Raw genomic sequence first — 23,939 nt, forward strand, 5'->3', positions numbered from 1 at the left:
ACAGCGAGAGACAGTTCCTCAATAGGAAGGAGATCAGTGGGACGACCACGAACCGATGGAACGACAACTTACTAGAGGCACATTGAAAAAACAGACAGAGTCATGTCTATACAAAAAGAAGAAGAACGAACCCACGGGAAGACACTGCTAGGCATAGGCCTCTTCTATTTGATTCCATCGATTTTTACTCTTGGCAAATCTCATCCACTGCTTGCCCGCGACTTGTTCGATATCATCTGTCCACCTCTTCTGCGGTCCGCCTACTCCTCGCCTGTTCTCTCTTGGTCTCTAGTTTGTGTATATCTTGTCTCTAATCTCTGTGTCCATTTTTCGGGATTATCTCGGGCAATATGCCCGACGCATTGCTACTTGAGCCTTGCTATACGTTCTGCGACATCAGTAATCTTTGTTCTTTCATGAATGTCGATATTTCGAATCCTGTCTCTCAAACTAATCCCTAGCATGGCCCTCTCCATTGATCTTTGGGTTGTACTGAACTGCTCTAAGGTGTTCTTTGTAAAGGCCATGGTCACCAGTCCAAATGTAGTTACAGGCAAGATATATAGGTATTTATCATAAACTCTACGTTTTAGACACGTTGGTATATCTTTATTCTTCAAAATAAAGCTTAACTTGCCGAAAGCTACCCAAGACTACTATTAGATTAAATCAGATAGTAAGTTGGATCTACAGTAGAACCCCGATTATGCGTGCTCCTCGGGACCGGACATTGGCACGGATAATCCGAACATTTATTTCTTATTGTAATACATATGTACGTATATCCATACATCCCTACCATAAAAATACAACAGAAAAAATAAATCTTTCATTATGAGTCTCCCTCTCCGCGTATAGAGTTTCCGTCGAGTGATTTACAGTGGCGCTATTTTGATAAAATCTCAAAAATGCAATACATATAAATAATAGAAAATCATAGCATGGATAATCCGCAGCCCGGATAATCGGGTTCTACTGTATATTCAAAAAGTTACTGATTGCAGAAATAGTTCAATAGATTGAATTTTATTTACTCAGTGTAATAAATAATACAATATCAATGTAGGAAAGGAACAATAACTCTACTTTCTTACAATGTTTGATATCACTTAACGAATTGTTTGATAACAATTTTAAACACTCATTATTTTGATTAAAAGCTTTAATGTGCCAATTCAGATAGTAGAATGTAATTAGATGATATAAAAATACAACTAAAATTATATGACATAGAGAGATAAGTATGTAAACAACAAACTGTAAAGTAACAGTACTGTTTTATTACTTTTGTTGTTTTAGTTTTCTTAGAACTAAAACCACAGTTTAGACCAGGGAAATAATGATTTTTCCATGACACTCGTTGATCAGGTAAGTAACAACTGCTTTTGATAAGTATGGTGATAACAATGTAATAAACAAAATATGCAAAAGATTAAATGCCATTTTTTATAAACAATTTACTTTTATGTGTAAAGTGTAAACAATATACAAGGTGTTTGGTAAAAAATGGGCCATAGTTTAACCATAGATTCCTGAGGTTAAAATAGGTCGATTTGAGCTAACTTACCTTAGTACAAAAGTTGATAATAACCGAAATACAGGGTGTCAAAGTTAAACTTTTATTTTATTTATTTTTGAATATTTCCCGACAGGCATGAGACAACAACACGAAATTTGTTAAGTGGTGCTGGTACTGTACACCCTACTAAATTATGTTAAACAAACGTTTCTGGCTACTACCAGAGGCATACGACGGGGGAACGTGAATGGTTGACCCTTCCCAAATTCTACGCCACTGGCGGAATTGCTATTTTAGTGCAATTTTTTGATTTTCCAATACTTTCTATGTAAATAGCACACTCTTCATTCGTAACGATAAGGCCATTAGTTTTTGAGATATTTGAAGCTAAAAACGAAGGAGCATAATACATTAATCAAAATAAGTGTGCCTTTTCATTTTTAACTTCAAATATCTCGAAAACTAATGACTTCGTAAGCGTATCGTTACGAATGACGAGTATATTATTTGTATAGAAAGCATTGGAGGATCTAAAAATTATGTTAAAATAGCAGTTTCATCAGTGGCGTAGAATTTGGGAAGGGTCAACTATTCACTTTCCCCTGTCGTACGCCTCTGGTAGTAGCCAGAAACGATTATTTAACATAATTTAGTAGGGTGTACAGTGCCTACACTTTCTGCTAAGTATGACATGGATATTCAAATTATTTTAAAGTATTCTTTTTTTTTTAAATAATTTATTCTTTATTTAAAACTTTAAGAACTATGTGTGCCCGGTACTATAAAACTATTTGACATGTCCTTATCATACTTGGCAGAAATTGTAGGTACTGTACACCCTACTAAATTATGTTAAATAATCGTTTCTGGTTAATACCACAGGCGTACGACAGGGGAAAATGAATAGTTGACCCTTCCCAAATTCTACGCCACTGATGAAACTGCTATTTTAGCATAATTTTTAGATTCTCGAATACTTTCTCTGCAAATTATATACTCTCCATTCGTAACGATAAAGTCATTAGTTTTCGAGATATTTGAAGTTAAAAATGAAAAGGCACGTTTATTTTGATTAATGTATTATGATCCCCCGTTTTTAGCTTCAAATATCTCGAAAACTAATGGCTTTATCGTTACGAATGAAGAATATGTTATTTACATAGAAAGTATGGGAGAATAAAAAAATTGCACTAAAATAGCAATTCCGACAGTGGCGTAGAATTTGGGAAGGGTCAACCATTCACGTTCCCCCGTCGTACGCCTCTGGTAGTAGCCAGAAACGTTTGTTTAACATAATTTAGTAGGGTGTACTGTACCAGCACCACTTACCAAATTTCGTGTTGTTGTCCCATGCATGTCAGGAAATATTCAAGAATAAATAAAATAAAAGTTTAACTTTGACACCCTGTATTTCCGTTATTATCAACTTTTGTACTAAGGTAAGTTAGCTTAAATCGACCTATTTTAACCTCAGGAATCTAAGGTTAAGATATGGCCCATTATTTACCAAACACCCTGTATAAACGATGTAAGATCGTTATTTGATTTTGAATACTACAGGTGAGGAAAGGTAAATTATATGAAAAAGTGACACAATTTTACTGGAAAGCATAGAAAATCGTTTAAAAGTTTGGAAAGTTATTTTTGTTAATATTTTGCTCAATTATTGCAAAAATAGCTTTAAAAGACGATTTTTTGAAAATTATTAATAACTTTTCTTCATCTTTACGTGCCATCTCCGCGACGAAGGTTGGCAATCACCATTGCTATTCTAACTTTTGACACTACAGCCCGAAAGAGTTCAGATGAGCTGCATCCAAACCATCCTCTTAAGTTTCTCAGCCAGGACATTTTTCTTCTACCTATGCTGCGCCTTCCTTGAATTCCCTGCATTATTCATTTTAGAAGTTCATATCTGTCAACATGTGTTATATGACCCAAATATTGTAGTTTTCTTATTTTGATGGAATCCATTATCTCCCTGCTGTTCTCTATTCTTCTTAGTATTCCTTCATTGGTTATTCTGTCTGTCCAGGAGATTCTCAGCATTGTTCGATATGTTCACATTTCAAAAAATGCTTCCAATCTATTGAGCCATTGTTTATTAAGAGTCCATGTGTCCACACCATACAAAAGAACAGAAAATACATAACACTATAGTACTCGTTTTCTAAGATTTATTTTGAGGTCTCTACTTATACATAGTATTTGTTTCATATTAAATAACGTATTAAATAACTTTTCTAAAAATACACAAAAAACTTTAATTTCGCGTGAGAAGTGAGAATAGGGACAATAGAGAAGTACCTGTCTAGCTACAAATTCTTTAAGAAGGGCGTAGGAGCAGAATTTCGGTTCCAGTGCTTTTTAAATGCATTAATTTTTTTTAATCTTGAGAAAACTAATAAATATTTTTGAAAAGTTTAAACGCAGAATGAAAGATTACGTTATTACCGAGCGCCGAAAGTCCCTGAAAACTTCTACAATGTTTAGTTGAATAAGTTACAGGAGTGAAAAAAAAAGAGAATTTAGTGTGATCTTTAATTTCAAATATTTTATTCAAAATAAACTTTTTGGATATTCTAAGGGACTTTCGGCCCTCAGCAATCATGTAATCTTTCATTCTGCGTTTAAATTTTTCAAAAATTCGTATTAGTTTGTTCAGGATTCGAAAAATGAACGCATTTAAAAAGCACTGGAGCCGAAATTTGGCGCCCACGCCCTTAAAACTGAGGAAATCATGAATTCAATGACAAAATATCTGATATTTATTAAATTTCAACAGAACGACCCATAAAAGATAATTAAAAAAGCTTTTTGTACTTTACGATAACAAATTTTTATAGTTTTCATAAATTAACTTAAAATATATTATTTAATTGCTTTTTAATGAAAAAAGTGGATATTTGCACACAAAACGAAAAATATATAAGTAAATATCAATGCCATCGCTTAAATTATTCACAGAAACAATTATCTACTTGTTAACAATCCCTTTTTGAATGTACCTTGATATATAAAAGGTTTCATTTTGATAATAATCTATTACCGAATGTAACCTTCATGGTGAATTAACAAAAAAATTTCAGTAAATTTTAATTACAGTCTAATTTAAGAGCTCAATCTAAAAATTTGTGGACAAACGTCATACTCAACGGATCGATAGTTAACCTAATTCCTTTGTCTGCTTACCGTTACTGTTTAGCCCCTACATTCGGTTCCGGAGTCACCTAAACAAAGCACTCGCCCATCTCTTCACAAGTTATTATTGTGTGTATGTATACAGTGGAAACAGCTGAACAGCTGATCGTTATCCCTGCCACAGCGTTAGACCGCTGACGTCAATAGGATGCGGGCTCGTCATTGGTGGATATGACGTGCCCGTGTGCCTGCACGTTGCCATATTCACAGCTGATCACGGATAGAAACGGGACAGCTGATGAGCCAACGGCGCAGTTGTCAGATCGATATTTTTTCTGCAGTAAGCGGAATTCTTTGTGGGGGGGTTATCTTTGTTCCAGGTGAATAATAGATAGTAGCTAGATTCAGATTGTTTAGTTTTAGTTTTCAAAGAATTTAATTTTTTTAAGTAAAACATTCAGCAGCAATTTTAGAACGAACTGATTACTGTTTTATATTGCGTGTATGGTTGTTTACATTCCTGATAGTTTGTTTGGTAATATGGTAATAATAGCTACATAATGTATATCTAATTGAGAGAAACAATTACAGGATGTCCCATCAAAGTGGACAATACATTTGTTGGAAACATACAGAGTGACGGGAAAACATTTGATAACTAAATCGACTAAGATAGGTCGGTTCCTTTGTTATATTTCTATTTAATATTTTATTTGGGAATAAGCCAATCTTGTGACCTATTCCCAATTATAAATAAAGTGATATGACAAAGTAAATAACCTGTAAAATTAAAATAATAATTCTTCTGATTTATGCGTTTAAAAAAATCTTTACAAAGTGAATAAAAGACGTAGATTAGAACAATTATTGGCTATTTTGCACACTATAATAGATAAGGAGAAGTAGACCGCATACTATAGTAGCACCGATTGGTCTTATGGAAATTATTTCGGGGTTCCAAATATGGCAGTGCACACGGTAAACAATATAGATTATCTTTTCTGGGAATTATGCCAATATTTGCTGTACGTTTAAATGGAAATTTTAAAAGCTTTAATGATGAAAGAAACATCATGTAGGCTCACTGCAAATAATAATGATAAGAGGCTGTTGCTGTTGAATCTTATCGAACTTATACAGTATGTACAGTCGGAAAAATGAAAGAATACCCATGAACGAACATATAAAACACGCTGTATTTTCCTGTCACTATGTCACAAAGAAAATTGCCCAGCGCAAGTACATGTAATAATAATTATTACATGTACTTGCGCTGGTCAATTTTTTGTGTGACACGGTGACAGGAAAATACAGCGGGTTTTATATGTTCGTTCATGGGTATTCTTTCATTTTTCCTACTGTAGCTATAGTTTATGCAATTTTCCCCCGAGTTGAGTATGCGAGAGCTTGTTAGAATTGGAATTTATACGACGTTTGCAAAATACATATATAGTCGGTTCGCTAATCTCACTCCGAACTGAAGGAGTAATTCAAATTTACCGCTCCGCAACGCCTATTTGTAATTGGTCCAACCACAGGAAAGTTTACTCCACTAAATTATGAAATTTTGACACTATTGACATTTACGAAATTTTGACACTATTGGCATTTAAATTTCATAAGCTAATTAAGTTATATCGGAGATTTTTTGTGTTTTCTGCGTTATTCCTTTAATTTTTTGATTGTTAGTCTTCATTTATATACTTAATAAAGATTTACCTAAAGATTAGTATCATCATCATCATTCTCTTTGCCTTATCCCTATGCGGGGTCGGCTTCCCTAATTGCATTTCTCCACACAATTCTATCTTGGGCCATATCAATGTTAATCCCCTTTACCAACATGTCCTGCCTTATCGTCTCCCCCCAGGTCTTCTTTGGTCTTCCTCTCCTACTCCTTCCAGGAATCTGCACTTCAGCTATTCTTCGTATTGGGTGGTTAACGTCTCGACGTTGAACATGACCAAACCATCTTAACCTATGCTCTCTCATTTTGGCATCAATTGGTGCCACACCTAGACTTCCCCTAATATACTCATTTCTAATTTTATCCTTCTTTGTCACTCCACTCATCCATCTAAGCATTCTCATTTCCGCCACATGCATTCGCTGTTCCTCTTTCTTTTTCACTGCCCAACATTCAGTTCCGTACATCATAGCTGGTCTTATGGCTGTTTTATAGAATTTTCCCTTCAGCTTCATTGGAATTTTTCTGTCACACAACACACCACTCGCTTCTTTCCACTTCATCCATCCAGCCCTAATTCTACTGCATGCATCTCCATCTATTTCTCCATTACTCTGTAATACCGATCCTAGGTACTTAAAACTATTGCTTTTTACAATCATTTCAGCATCCAAAGATACCATTTTATTTGTAGTAGCTCCATCTTTAAATGAACATTCCAAATACTCTGTTTTTGTCCTACTAAGTTTTAAACCTTTTTCCTCCAGAGCTTGTCTCCACTGTTCCAGTTTTTGTTCTAAGTCTCTTTCACTATTTCCTACTAACACGACATCATCAGCATACATTAAGCACCATGGAATGTTACCCTGTATTTTCGCTGTTATCTGGTCCAAAACTAATGAGAATAAATACGGACTAAGCACAGAACCTTGATGCAATCCTACTTTCACATGAAATTTATCAGTCTCTCCCACACCTGTCCTAACACTAGTCGTTACTCCCTCATACATATCCCTCACAATCTTTACATATTCACCAGGGACTCCTTTCTTATTGAGTGCCCACCACAGAATCTCTCGAGGAACTCTAACCTAAAGATTAGTATGTACCTATAATATAATATTTATGAATTATCGTCGAAGGTCGACATAATCAACCAAAAAGAAGATCAATCTGGTGATTTTTCTAGTGACATTGGGTGTGAATCTATTTTTTGAGTTTACTATACATTTAGGTACAGGCTATAATTTCTTTGCAAAGTTAGTTACATTTTGACAGACTCGAATTGGCTGGAAATTACTGTATTTACAACCAAGCACAAGTGCACATATTAAAACTAAACAAGCCAATATTAACCCGCCATTACACGCGCTATGAGGGAATCCCTCACCATATTTGTTTATAACCAATGAAATTGTGTAAACTAATACGACAACCTTAAGCACCCAGGAATGCCTTTAGCATGGTTCATGAGAGGTTATGAAAAAGTTATAGAATATTTCAGGCGGTCAGTGTGCTGTGTGATAATTGAAAGAAGAGATATCACTCCTCAAGTGAGGGAATTCCTCACTGCGCGTGCAATCACAGTGAAATCACGTTTCTATTATCTCGAAGAAACTTTGCAGGTTTTTATTTAATATTTAGGTAGGTTTAATTAAAATATTATTGTTTGAATTAGGTTAGGAACAGTGGCACACCGAGGGAGGGTTTGGGGGTTAAAATCCCACCCAGAGTATATAGAAATATATATAAAAGAAAGTAGGAAAATGTAACTTGTCTTTCACAAATAATACAAAAAACTTTCGGTGCCCAAGCAAACCCCCCTCCCCCCCAGAGGAAAATTCTAGGTGCGCCACTGGTTAAGAACCCATTTTTAAATTTACCTATTCTAATTGGGAAATAAGCCACAATTTAACTTGAAAAATTGATTTTATTGACGTTTCGAATTCCACCTCGGACGTCGTTATCAAAATACAAAATATTAATAGTTAATTACATAAATGCCACAAAGAAATAGCTTCAGAACTGTTGTTAATTTTAATTTGTATTTTTAATAAAATGAATTCGCGTAAATAACGTTAATTTCTTCAGTGGCCTGCTGAAATTGAAAATTAAGAAAATTTGCTTTTGATTTATATTATTTTTACTTTTGTTTTGTTAATTTAATAGAAAAAAATTGGTTTACGAGACTTTCTATAATATGTGAGTACAAACCATTTTATATTTATACATGTTGACATTCATTCTTCCTCGAAATAAGTCGAATTTATGTAGGTGAGGGCGACGCTCATACGCGTGCAACCATGTCACAATAGAAGACGCGTGTAACGGCGGGTTAAGAGTAAACAAACATAACTAAATACAATAAAACTTCCGCCCATCAAATATTTATTTATTTACATCATAAGATAATGTATTGACAGCAAATAAGAAAATTATTTATTGTGCAAGATAAAAATATTTGGAGGAAATAATTCCACAAAATTAGACAGTCAACCGGAAAAAGGTTAAGACAGCGCGACATAGTTCATTGTTGTTGACGTTTTGAATTTTTTTGGTTGATAAAACAATCTTTTCTTTCCTTCAAACGGCAGGCAGATACAGAAGGCGACAAGAAACAATATGAGGAAATAATGATGGGTTACTAATAACAATTGAGATTTATTAGTAATAAGAAGGATATTCATAATAACGAAATAATTATTATAGGAAAAAGAGGAAAAATTTATGAGATGAAAAGAAAACAGAAAATCTTTTCGACGATTATAGCCTATGGTGTTTTACCACCCATGGACAAACAAATCAATGAAAATGTTCAGTAGACTAAGAGAATTTTTTAACGACGTTCTACACCTTCGTTGCGGGGTATGCCTCTCAGAGGAAAGGGGGAAACTTATATGCAAGCGAAACAGTATTTTCGAAACAGTATTTTCACTTTTATTTAATAATGGTACGGTAAACAATCCTCATTTTTTAATACGTTATTCCTTACAAAAAAGCCTTTAATTTAAGCACAAATAATTAAAAATCGTAAATTTGGGTCAAAAGTTATTAACTTTTTAAGAGCGAAACAGTATGTTCGAAACAGTATTTTCACTTTTATTTAATAATGGTACGGTAAACAATCTTCATTTTTTAATATGTTATTCCTTACAAAAAAACCTTTAATTTAAGCATAAATAATTAAAAATCGTAAATTTGGGTCAAAAGTTATTAACTTTTTAAGAATTCCCATAAGAGCCCATGTTAAAACTTAACTTTGAACCTTAATAGTAATTAAACGTCACGGTAAAACAATTTTTAAAAAATCAAGTCTTAGTTTTTTGAAGTAAACTATAACATACTAAAATTTCATGCAAATCCTTAATTCTTTGCCGAAGGTGTAGAACGTCGTTAAATTCGAGATAGTGGCATATTTTGGTAGGAAACTGTATGCTCTAGTCTAGAATCTAGACAAAGTCAGTGTTATCCTGTCTATGGTTTTTAGAATAAATGAAAGGGGACAGGCCATACGCCAAACCTGAAATACAACATGATCATGACCAATTCAGAAATCATAGATAATTTTGCATCGGTAGCTAATTTTGCAAACGTCATTTGCTGGAGTTTGGTCTTGTTAGCTTTTACTAAAACCGGTGGTGCTTTTGTTATTGTTTGATTAGTATATTATTTTATTATTATCTATTGATAGATAAAAAAAACTTTGAGAGATTACTATTGCGTCGCGTCGTCTGCATAGCAGATTATTTTAAATTAATTTTCTTCCATTTAGTAACCTTTTTCGTTCTTACTTTTTTATTATTTCATCCATGATCAGGTTGAACAATAGAGAGCTCAGGGAATCCCCCTGTCTTATCCCATTGACAGTTTCAATTGGGTCACTTACTTGCTCTTCTTCTATGCCTGTTGTGTTTGTTGTTTTCTGTCTTTTTGTCGTCACTTCCTGTCCAAAGAATGGGGATCCTTGCCGCTTTGCCGGCGGCAAGTGAACGAGAGTGGCTGAATGTGAACACGCACTCGCGCTCGCGCTACCTATACTACGTCCGTCCCCGACGAAAAAACCGACAATTGAGGGAGCGCCGTGTAATGGCAGCGGCATGAGCAGTGTCAGCGCGAGTGACCTATTTACACACTCATGCTGCCCAGTTCTCTGCTCAATTCCCTGTTCAACTGGACTGAGTGTAAATCCGGCATAATATTTCATTCTCAGCAATATTCTCTAATATCTTTTTCCATACAAATATTCCGTGGACTCCGTATGTACTCCTTCGACTCTGTTTTATGTTTGTGTTGTTGTCGCACTACTGGGTATGTATTTCTTGACGATTCTTATTGTACGGAAATTTATAAAATTATTGAAATCGACTGCTAATGAAAATAACTATTTTCTTATAACTGGAAAAACGTATTTCTCTGAAATCTCGGGCTGAAAAAAACCTTAAAATTTCCTAGTCTAGTCTCCCCTACATATTGTGACACAATTTAAATATATTATGTAAATATCACCTAACAAAAATTTTCCTGCATTTTAACAGTGCTTTGTACTACTTCCTTTATTTTTATTCAAATTTAAAACACGCACACTGAGTTATGCTTCTAATTTATATTAACCATGCGCAATTCAAAAACATTCGTCTATAACTGTCATTTAAAAGTAAAATAAAAGGAACTCTCTCTATGAATTTAAGAAAGTCAAGTAAGTAATTGGAATTGTTGGATTTTGTGTGTTTGAATCTATAGACAGTACAATTTTTTTACCTCTTTGTTTATGTAGGTTTTTCTATGTTTTTTAATTACTTTTCTATCTATTCCTTTTTATCTTTTTGCAATTTTTTTTACTTCCTTTCTTCAAACAACATAGTTTTCTCTCGTATTTTGAGTATTTCCTCTGATTCTCTGTACTTTTCTTGTCAAAGTATTCCTACATTCTTCATTGAATCAGTCTTGACGTATCTTTATATGCATTCTTCCTATAGACTTTTCCGCTGCTTCCCACACGGTATTCCTTCTTAGGGGAGTGCATTTAGATTTTCACTTCGGAAAAAATCAAACAAGATAAAACTTTTTGTAGTTTCATTAAGAAATGTTTAATAAACAACATATCAAAAAGTTCTACTCGAAAAGTGGGTGCTTCATTTTTTATTAAACAAATAAACAGCGAAGTTAGATGTTTTTTTGAATAACTCCAAAAATATAATTTTTAGAAAAAAACTGACTTGACCATTGAAAAATTCAGAAAATTTTACAAAAAAACCTTATATAAAGATTTTTCTAAAATTAAATCTCTAGCTTCTGTAATTTTTTATTTATAACGCTGAAGTCACCATTCTCACACACATTGGCGCACTGTAAACTAGCTTTGGAAGAAGTGCACGGTTGAGTTTTTTTAATGTTATTCTTTAACTAATTGATCAAAAGAAATTTTACAAATTTTACATGAAAGAAGATGAAATAAGCTATCTTATGGTTGTAATAAAAAGAAATAAAATGTATGGACATAAGTACGGTGTGGGCGGAAAGTGAGCCTTACATGAATTTTGTTTAAAAATGATTTAAAAATGTGTAACTAATACAATTTTACTTATAAAACTCTCAAATTTGCACAACTTAACTCTTAATCATCTTACTAAACGATGTTTCATTCAAAAAAAAATCTCAAAAATTTAATTCAAATAATACGATGTCTCAAAAAATGTAATTTTTGAAAACTTCGTAGTTTTACAGAATTCTCACCACTTTAAGACGGTATTACTCAAGTTTGAATAAATCTAATACAATTTTTTTGCTATTTTTTTAAAGCTTGGAATGTAATCTTTAAAAAACACTGAATTATTTTAGTTTAAAAATTAAATAAACAATTTATTTTTGAGAAAACTTAGAAAGATAACAAAAATGTAATACAAAAACCGAAAATTACCAGCTGAAAGAATGTATATACAGAGTGATCAAAACTTTTTTCTGTAAAACTTACCTAAAATACATTTAGTAATAAGCTTCAACAATAATAAATGTTCAACAAAAAAAATTTTTTTAGCTCTTATACAGTATGTCTGCGTAACTTGGAACCTATTGATAACTTTTTTAATATCAGTTTTACGAAAAAAAATTATTCTTTATAAAATACTCTGCATCGTATATCACATAAGATGTAACCATCAAACATCAAATTTTGTTAATTTTGTACGAGGTATGTCAAAAAATATGAATTTCACTCAAGAGTAAAGTACCTTTATATTTCACAATATCGAAAATTTTTATGAAGAAAAGTTGTTTATAAGTGGAATTTAAAACTATGTTCCAATATGTAATTATATTCTTCTAATCGTAAATTTGTTTTTTTTAATATTCTTTCTAATACATTTTAATTTTTAATATTATTGTGAAAATTATTTGTTTATCTTTTTTTTTAAGAATGAAATTCCATATTTGTTTGATTGGATTCTACTTGTTTTTCATTTAAATATACGCCATTTTAGTTCCGCCATTTTGAAATTTAAATTTTTAATCTTTAATTCAGATTCACAAACCTGTTAAAAATAAAGACAATAAATGTTTTAGAAAAATGATCTTTTCCGCAAATCGCCAGGAAATTTTGACATTCCTGTCAAAATTTCTTGAAGAAAAAGTCAGGACTTCCTTACTGTAAGGAAATGTCATTTCCTTACTGTAAGGAAATGATATTTCCGTACAGTTGTTAGTGTTCTACATAAATGATAGAAAACACATTGCTTATAAGGAATTAATATATATTTTGAAAACATCAAGTCATTGCTGAATACATTTTTAAGATCAATTTGTTATATTTACAGTAATTTGACAGTTAGTACAATTATTGAACATTGGAGGAACACTCTTAGAACTATGAGAAACATTTTGGACAACAGAAACATACTTTCGAGAACACCAGCAATTAAATTTATAAGCGTCAAGTTTGACAATTCAACCTCAATACGTTTCCATAGTAACCCAAGTAATTTTATTAGGAATTTCAAAGCACCATTTATTTGGGAATAAAATTATCGCGTTTTTTTTAAATCAATCAATATCTGTCGAATTTTAAACGATTTGCGGAAAAATAGTATGTTTACCTCGTAGGAAAAGCCACATTCCTGGACTCTGTGTTGCTAAGTCTCGGCTTGCGCCTCGACTTAGCAATCTTCACAGTCGTCCAGGAATGTTAAGCTTTTCCTACCCGGTAAACAATGTACTATTTTTATGTTCTTTTTAGAAAATCCGCATTTTGGATCCGCCATTTTATAGTTTATAATGTTAACATTTAAGTTAGGTTTATCAAAGCACTCAAAAATAAATATATGTAGAAATAAATACATTTTATAAAGAAATTATGATTTTACAACTATTTTTTAAGTTATCCGCCATTTTGGATCTGCCATTTTATAATTTAAATTATCAAAATTTGATTCAGGTTCAGCAAACTCTCAAAAATATCCACATACATATATGCAAACAAACACGTTTTATAAAAAAAATTCGGATTTTACAACTACTTTTTAAGGATTTTTAGGAAAAAAAATCCGCCATTTTGAATCCTCCATTTTGAATTTGCAAATTGTAATGTCAGATTCGGGTTCAGCATAATCAAAACTAAAATAAAAACATTTTTTATCAAAATAAAATATTGAATTCACCCATATTCTTAACATTATTTATACAAAACAATTGTTATTGTTTAAACAATTAATAAACAATTAGCAGCGAAATTTGTGAGTAGAACTTTTTACTTTAACATATTTATAAACTAACAAAAAAAGTTTTAAAAAAATATAACCTTGTTTGATTTTTTCCGAAATCTTTTCGTTCTAATTGCACTCCCCTATCTGTATGGTCTGCCATTCTTTTTCTATTTTCTACTGACTGGATTCTCTAGCCTTTTATTTATTTCTTCCTATAGTCTGTTCATTACCTGTTTCTATTAAAGGTGATCTAATTGATAGTTTAATCTGTCTCTAATAGCTTTTGGAATTATTGGTAATTCTTATTTCTAATTTTAATTGTGCTATTACTAACTAGTATACTACACTAGTGTATAGTCATTGTTGGTAACTGGCCCTTCTTAACTACTGAAATCGACTACTGCCTTATAATACACATGACTGTTAAAATTTCTTATAAATTTCGATGATTCTTAAAATTTTAACAGCCCACTAATAAACTTCATAAATCAATACGACAGAGACTTGAAGTTTGAGTCGATCAAAATATCTATAGCGATACGCTTCATTTATTATTTTTTTAATTGCTAATTTTAAATATTAATAACTTTCTTTTATAAACGAAAATAATATTAGTCCTGTCGCCAGGGGGGGTACAACGGCCTCGTTAATTCAGATGGACTTACCCAAATTTTTTTTATGTATTTTGACCCGTAGAACACGAATTTTTTGGGTAACAGTTGATCCGGATGTCGATAAGATTGTTATAGACCAAGAACTTGAGGAATCAAATAACAGCGATTTTTGGCAAAACAAAACAATATTTTGTATTTTTTGGGTCATTTTAAGCAAAAAATATTTCTACAAGTTTTTTAGTAGGATGCACAGTTTTCGAGATAAACGCGGTTGAACTTTCAAAAAATCGAAAAACTGCAATTTTTAAACCCGAATAACTTTTGATTAAAAAATAAAATAGCAATTCTGCTTAGCGCCTTTGAAAGTTCAAGTCAAATTATGTCGGTTTTGATTATTTGCATTGCTAAAAATTTATTGTGTTATTGCTAAACAAAGCTACAAACAACTAGTGCGTGAGTGATGTTTCTATGATTTCTCATTTAAAATCGAACGAGTAGGTAGAATAGGTACTAGTGCAATCAAGACTATTTCTACGTTACATGCGTTAAAACGCATGTAAAAGCACGGGAAACCCTACGTGTTTATAGCTTTGTTAAACAATAAAAAAATAAATTTTTACCAATGCAAATAATCAAAACCGATATAATTTGACTTAAACTTTCAAATGCGGTAAGCAGACTTGCTATTTTATTTTTTAATCAAAAGTTATTCGGGTTCAAAAATTGCAATTTTTCGATTTTTTTAAAGTTCAACCGCGTTTATCTCGAAAACTGTGCATCCTACGAAAAAACTTGTAGAAATATTTTTTACTTAAAATGGCCCAAAAAATACAAAATATTGTTTTGTTTTGCCAAAAATCGCTGTTATTTGATTCCTCAAGTTCTTGGTCTATAACAATCTTATCGACATCCGGATCAACTGTTACCCAAAAAATTCGTGTTCTACGGGTCAAAATACATAAAAAAAACTTGAGTAAGTCCATCTGAATTAACGAGGCCGTTGTACCCCCCCTGGCGACAGGGCTAATATGGGTCACTTAAAATTCACATGTGTTTCGCTCCTAAAATACAAAACCAGATTGTATAAAATTAATGTTTTTTTCTGGGAAACACATTCCCCATTAAATAGTTACCTTATCAGACCTTAATAAATCACTTTTGAAATGCATTCGAAGACGCTTCTAAAGGGCCAGCGTCTTTATGTCAATAAATTAGTCTTTAACTTAAAACCACAGACATGTGTTTTCAGTTCAGTCGATTCACAACCTCCCGTCGGTAGTCACACCCCAGCGGGCGTAGGGATAGGTCAACAACACACCCTTACGAGATATAAACGAAGCACGCTTGTTTACCCAAAATAAATAAATATATTACTGTTCGTTGTTTTACACTTATTAAAGTTAATTGTTTCCGTTAACCACCAACGGAACATATCTCTAAACCCTTGTATCTAGATTGTGCAAGTTTCATGTCACAATAATGCGTAAACCTAGATACATACCCGCATAGAAACAAAACTAACCTATTAAACGAGAATGATTCATGTTAAAATTAATATACGCCAACTATAAAATGTTTTAATAGTGTAGGAAACAAAGGTTGAACCTTGCAAAATGGACACAAGTCCGGTTTTATTTTTTTTCTGGTATATCAAGGGGTGCTTATTATAAGACTAACTTTTTCTGAAAAAATTTCGCCCCGGAACCTCGCTTTTCACCCCTTTAAAGGGGGTAATTTGTGGTTTTTGCGGAACGTAGCCCTTCCTGTAACTTTTACAAAAAATTTCTTTTATAGAAATATGAAGAGGACTATATTTTCTACGATTTATTTCCAACACAATCTCTCTATCATCCACCGTTTAGCAGGGGTGGCGCCCTAAAGTTGACAAGTTTTTAAAAAAGATGTTTTTAAAAGAAATATATTTTTCCGTAACTGTAACGGAAATTAAGAAGAAATCCTGCGGCAATTATTCACAAATAATTGACTGATTTTTTGGTATAGGTTTCACTTAAGGGTAATTGCCCTTTTTTTAATTACAGGGTGTTACATTTTAAAAAACCTCTTTTTATACCATCTGAACCGTTTATTCTAGAGTAAAAAGACTTTTAGCGATTACCCATGTACTGGTACTATTTATAAATTTGTATAATGCCCCCCATTTTTTCCCCGGAACCACCCCAAAAAAAAGAGAAATTAATAAATAAATTGAGATTCTTGGAATCCTTCACACACAATGCCCTTTATTAATATGCTTCATATATCATTTTGTGGACGTTATTATTACCCATGCATGGACATCAAAAGCAATTTCCTAGTGCAACCCCTGTAGCAAAAAAAAATAAATAAACTAGGGGGTTGAAAATTTTTTTTTGTTTTTTGCTTTTTGATCCATATGGGCATATGCTTCATCAATAGTGCTTTTCAAAAATATATATGGTTATTGCAACATCTCTGCGAAAACCACCCCTATCCTTGAAAATATACTGCAGAAACTACTCCTATCCCTTGGCGAGCATGTTTTTACGATTTTCTCATTACCTATGTATTCTTTTTAAACAAAACTTATACAAGGTTAAAGACCACTATTTACTCTAAAAATTATGTCCTATTCATTTTTTCGTATAAGCAACCGTTACGGCACAGTGGCGCCGTAAACCTCATATATGCTTTGGCGGGCTCCAGTTTTTATTTTTTTTTTTCGTCATCTATTCGTTTTATTGATAAAGTACTTATGCAAAATAAAACAACACAGTGTAACCTACAAATTATGACTTATGCACATTTTACATTCTTTGCTCCCCAAAGCCACAGTGGTGGCCCAAAATAAATTTTTGCATATTTTCGCCACCTACATGCATTTTATTGCATTAATGCTACCTTAACAGCACAATATTTACCCTTAGGTGGTCGCTACGCAGTGGTGGATCCAGCGAGGGGTGATGGGGGTGATCACCTCCCCCCCTCTCAAACCAAGTGATATTATATTCAAAGATTATAAAAATATTCATTTATTTTTATAGAAATTTAACCAATTGGCACCCCCTCTTAACGATGCTGGATCCGCCACTGTCGCTAAAGCATAAAAAGTCATTCTTATAAAAATAATATTAATATAATATAAGTATTTCTATAAAAATAAATGAATATTTTTATAATCTTCAAATATAATATCACTTGGTTTGAGAGGGGTGGGGGTGATCGCCCCCATCACCCCTCCCTGGATCCGCCACTGCTTAGCGACCACTTAGGGGTGAATATTGTGCTATTAAGGTAGCATTAACGCAATAAAATCCGTGTAGGTGGCGAAAATATGAAAAAATTTATTTTGGGCCACCACTGTAGCTTTGGGGAGCAAAGAATGTAAAATGTGCATAGGTCATGATTTGTAGGTTACACTGTGTTGTTTTATTTTACATAAGTACTTTATCAATAAAACAAACAGATGACGAGAAAATAAACAAAAACTGGAGCCCGTCAAAGCATATATGAGGTTTACGGCGCCACTGTGCCGTAACGGTTGCTTAAACGAAAAAAATGAGTAGGACCTAATTTTTAGAGTAAATAGTGGTCTTTAACCTTGTATAAGTTTTGTTTAAAAAAAATGAATAGGTAATGAGAAAATCGTAAAAACATGCTGGATAAGGTATAGGGGTAGTTTCTGCAGTATATTTTCAAGGATAGGGGTGGTTTGCGCAGGGATGTTGCAATAACCATATATATTTTTGAAAAGCACTATTGATGAAGCATATGTCCATATGGATCAAAAAGCAAAAAACAAAAAAAAAATTTCAACCCCCCATTTTATTTATTGTTTTTGGCTACAGGGGTTGCACTAGGAAATCGCTTTTAGTGTCCATGCATGGGTAATAATAACTTACACAAAATGATATATGAAGCATATTAATGAAGGGCATTGTGTGTAAAGGATTCCAAGAAAATCACTTTATTTATTAATTCTTCTTTTTTTTGGGTAGTTCCGGGGAAAAAATGGGGGTGCATTATACAAATTTGTAAATAACACCAGTACATGGGTAATCGCTGAAAGTCTTTTTACTCTAGCATAAACGGTTCAGATGGTATAAAAAGGGGTTTTTTAAAATGTAACACACTGTAATTAAAAAAATGGTAATTACCCGTAAGTGAAACTTATACCAAAAAATCAATCATCTATTTGTGAATAATCTCCGCAGCATTTCTTTTTAATTTCCGTTACAGTTAGGGAAAAATATATATTTTTAAAAACATCTTTTTTAAAAACTTGTCAAATTTGGGGCGCCACCCTTGCTAAACGGTGGATGATAGAGAGATGCTGTCGGAAATAAATCGTAGAAAATATAGTCCGCTTCATATTTCTATAAAAGAAATTTTTTGTAAAAGGTACAGAAAGGGCTACGTTCTGCAAAAACCATAAATTACCCCCTTTAAAGGGGTGAAAAGGGGGGTTCCGGGGCGAAATTTTTTCAGAAAAAGTTAGTCTTATAATAAGCACCCCTTGATATGCCAGAAAAAAAATAAAACCGGACTTGTGTCCATTTTGCAAGGTTCAACCTCTGTTTCCTACACTATAATATCTAAATAATGATCATTCTATCGTATATTCAGAAGCACGATTCCTTTGAGGCGAAAATAGACTTTAAACTGTTGAACAAAACATTTCTTTGGGATCTAAAAATAAAGAACACGTTTAGAATTACGTATTTATCGATCTATTTCATTCTGCAGCACCTCTTCCATTTCGTTTGTTCCCGTTGGTGTTATTATATTATCTCCTTTATGAGATAGATAAGAGATTGTTTCGAATTTTTTAATATACACCGGTGAGAAAGTCTCAGATCTAAACAATAAATGAGCCGCTGAGAGCAAAAATGGTGTAAGTCAAAAAATCAAGTTCTCAGCACAGCCACAGCAAGCCAAGTGCTTTAGCAGAAATTCTGTACACACGAAGGTGTTTATGGAATTTGTTTTTTGTTTGGACAAATAAATATAAGATATTCTTTTATCCAAATAAAAAACAAATTCCATAAAAACCTTCGTGTGTACAGAATTTCTACTAAAGCACTTGCTTGCTGAGAACTTGATTTGTTGACTTACACCACTTTTGCTCTCAGCGGCTCAAATCTGAAAATTCTCGAGGAACCACTTTCTGCTAACATCTTTAATCTCTGCCTTCTAGAGTTTATAAGGCAAGGAGACGACGAATAAAGAAGACGACAGGGACTCTACAATATGCCGAATATGCGTCACATTCCGCCTAGGAAAAATTCCAACGAAAGTTGATTCCGTGTACTCAAAATATGAGTAAAATGAAAAATTAATGGGAATGGTGGATCATAGTCCTGTCGCCAGGGGGGGTACAACGGCCTCGTTAATTCAGATGGACTTACCCAAGTTTTTTTTATGTATTTTGACCCGTAGAACACGAATTTTTTGGGTAACAGTTGATCCGGATGTCGATAAGATTGTTATAGACCAAGAACTTGAGGAATCAAATAACAGCGATTTTTGGCAAAACAAAACAATATTTTGTATTTTTTGGGTCATTTTAAGCAAAAAATATTTCTACAAGTTTTTTAGTAGGATGCACAGTTTTCGAGATAAACGCGGTTGAACTTTCAAAAAATCGAAAAACTGCAATTTTTAAACCCGAATAACTTTTGATTAAAAAATAAAATAGCAATTCTGCTTAGCGCCTTTGAAAGTTCAAGTCAAATTATGTCGGTTTTGATTATTTGCATTGCTTAAAATTTATTGTGTTATTGTTAAACAAAGCTACAAACAACTAGTGCGTGAGTGATGTTTCTATGATTTCTCATTTAAAATCGAACGAGTAGGTAGAATAGGTACTAGTGCAATCAAGACTATTTCTACGTTACATGCGTTAAAACGCATGTAAAAGCACGGGAAACCCTACGTGTTTATAGCTTTGTTAAACAATAAAAAAATAAATTTTTACCAATGCAAATAATCAAAGCCGATATAATTTGACTTAAACTTTCAAATGCGGTAAGCAGACTTGCTATTTTATTTTTTAATCAAAAGTTATTCGGGTTCAAAAATTGCAATTTTTCGATTTTTTTAAAGTTCAACCGCGTTTATCTCGAAAACTGTGCATCCTACGAAAAAACTTGTAGAAATATTTTTTACTTAAAATGGCCCAAAAAATACAAAATATTGTTTTGTTTTGCCAAAAATCGCTGTTATTTGATTCCTCAAGTTCTTGGTCTATAACAATCTTATCGACATCCGGATCAACTGTTACCCAAAAAATTCGTGTTCTACGGGTCAAAATACATAAAAAAAACTTGAGTAAGTCCATCTGAATTAACGAGGCCGTTGTACCCCCCCTGGCGACAGGACTAATCATCTCTGAAATAAAACATTAGCTGTTTTTAATTTTTTTAAATATTTTTCTACGACTTTTATTACCGAAGGAATAATAAAAGTAAAACAAAAACATACAGTAGAAAAACAAGCCACCCTTTACCATACAAAAATAAAAAAATAATGTCAATATATTTATTATTATCTTCTCACATTCTGTCAGGTCATGAGTTGTATTATTATGTACCGGGTGTCCCAATAAGAATGGCTCTCGGCCATATCTCAGAAACCGTTTATAGTAGAGCTTTGAAATAAAAAAATTTATAACAAAAGTTGCCTCAGGAAAAGCCTGGAAATTATTTTCATAATTGTGGGTCCACCGCTAGAGGGCGTAATGAAGGGGCACTGGAAATCCGATTATTGTATTCTTTATAAAATTCTGCGCATATTTGATTTAAAAAGTTTAACTCTACCTTTTTAAATAAGAGGTGGGGGTGAGTGGGAACCTTGTTATGAAAAAATGGCTGTAAGTCCGGTTCTGCTAAATCAAATTTTGAAAACTGGGTCTTGTTGAAGACAGATCTCTTTTATCAATGTAAGCGTGATAATTTTGAACCATCCTAATAAGTAATAAGCCAGCTGGGAGGCGTTATTTATTTTTTTTTTCAGAAATCTAGTTTTCTTTGGAAAATATTAAATACAAGTATGCATTTTTAATCATACTTTATAAAATTAGATTAAATTAGCAATAGAATAGCGAAAACCGCATGACGATACCTTTTTTCTATCTCAAGATATCTCGAGAAACGTGTAAATTTTATACATAACTGTTACTACCACCGGTAAACTAAGTTAATGAAAAGTAGTGTGCTGTGGAAAAAAACAAAATAACATTTTCCAGATATCAACGTATAAAAATATAATTAATTAAAACAACAATATAAAGAGAAACAATACTATTAAAATTAAATATAACACAGAACAAAAAGAACTACTTAGTGACGACCTAAATATTCAAATTGTTGCCCATCATACACTACTCTAGAATACATTATCCAGAGAATACTAAACGCCATTCAAAGCATATCGAGAGCAGAAATTGAGACTGCTGTTCAATCTACTCTTGAAAGAGTAAATGTTTGCAACGAAAATGATGGGCAAAAATTTGAACGTTTATGTCATCACTAAATAGTTGTTTTTATTTCTTTGTAATAGGGCTTTTCAACGCTTCTCATTTGTTTCGAGCCTCTGTTATATGCCGTATAATCCTTGTATAATATTAATATACGAGATATGAACGAGGCTCGAAACAAATGAGAAGCGTTGAAAAGACCTAATATACGTTGACAGCTGGAAAATGTTTCTTTGTTGTTTCCATAGCACACTACTTTTAATGAAGTTCGTTTACCGGTGACAGTAACAGTTATGTTTTTAAATTTACACGTTTTGTAAGATATCTCGAGATAGAAAAAAGGTATTAACATGCAGTTTTCGCTATTCTGTTGCTAATTTTGTCTAATTTTGTAATATGGTATTAAAAATGCATGTCTGTATTTAATATTTTCCAAGGAGAACTAGATTTCTGAAAAAAATTAAATAACGCCTTCTAGCTGGCATATTACTCAGTAAGTTGGTTCGAAATCATAACTTTTACATTGACGAAAAAGATCTGTCTTCAACAAGACCAAGTTTACAAAATTTGATTAAGCAGAACCGGACTCACAGCCAGTTTTTCATAACAAGTTCCCACTCACCCCCACGTCTTATTTCCAAAGGTAGACCTAAACTTGTCAAATCAAATATGCGTAGAATTTTATGAAGAATACGACGATCGGATTTTCAATGCCCCTTTATTAGGAAAATTTTGTAAAATTTAGATTTCTTAATTTTTGATATTCAATTACGCCCTCTAGCGGTGGTCCCACAATTACGAAAATAATTTCCAGGCTTTTCCTGAGGCAACTTTTGTTATAAAATTTTTTATTTCAAAGCTCTACTATAAACGGTTTCTGAGATATGGCCGAGAGTCATTCTTATTGGGACACCCGGTACATTGTAAAGATACTTTAGTCCAGGACGTATCTGTTTTGAGATGGACGTTGAGAGGTGACTCTAATTTTTTTGCAGAAGTTGCTTGGAATTAACTCATATAATAATAGAGTTATCCTACCACTCAAAAAGGTCCGTAACATTGTTTAAATAATCAAAATGTCAAACAATGAAGGAAAAATTAGAATTTTTTCTTCGTTTTTTGATTATAACTTTAAAAGTACATATTCACTTCCGAGAAAAGTTGCATTGAAATAAAAGTGGCTCAATTAAATTTCCTATAATATAGGATTGGTTAAAAATTTTGAAAATTGTCACCCTTCTTGCAAAATAGCAATAATTTCGAAAAAACCATAAAAAACAAGTATTTGCATTTTCCTTTTTTTAGGATATTAATAAAACAATACTGTAAATTTCATTAAGATCGGTTTAATAAAGTTTGCAATTCAGCTTTCGCAAAAAAAATCATTTTTTCAAAATGTTGCAGGACTGAAAATAAAGCAGTTAGCAAGTTGGAATTTTTTTGGATATAGAAGAGTACTGTACCTTTCATTTGTAGTTTGCAAAATTAAAATCGGTTAACTACTACGGCGCACAGTGGTTCCAAATGCCGAAAACGTGGTCATGAACCTTTAAAAGCGTATATTGTTTATACATTTCGGAATAACTTTCGTTCTTAGGGGTTTTTGGCATCGCTAATTACGAATCTGACATTAATTTTTCTGAAAAACAAAATGGCGGATCCAACATGGAGGAAAGAAATTAAAAGTATCAATCAAAACACAAATTTTTTTGTCAAAATTGGTAATTTACCGTCGTTGATTACAAATCTAATATTACTTTTTATTAAAACAAAATGGCGGATCCAATATAGCCGAAAGAATTTCGAAAATTTTATTTTAAATGCATATGTG

The 23,939-nt window shown here is 32.6% G+C and overlaps 1 protein-coding gene across 3 annotated transcripts in view; it reads right to left on the reverse strand.

Moving 5' to 3' along the window:
- The window catches only part of LOC114334081 (protein FAM214A), a 232,822-nt gene that overhangs the window by 108,742 nt on the left and 100,141 nt on the right, over positions 1 to 23,939 (reverse strand). The window contains exon 1 of one of the 3 annotated variants that reach the window (XM_028284107.2): positions 4,712 to 4,846. The exons of the other annotated variants lie outside the window; for them this stretch is intronic. The gene's annotated coding sequence lies outside the window, so the exon portion shown is untranslated. Of the gene's footprint in view, positions 1 to 4,711; positions 4,847 to 23,939 lie in introns of those variants that run through there. 3 annotated transcript variants of the gene reach the window in all.

Source organism: Diabrotica virgifera, chromosome 4 (assembly GCF_917563875.1).
Source record: "Diabrotica virgifera virgifera chromosome 4, PGI_DIABVI_V3a".
In the NCBI taxonomy this organism is placed as follows: Eukaryota; Metazoa; Arthropoda; class Insecta; order Coleoptera; family Chrysomelidae; genus Diabrotica; species Diabrotica virgifera.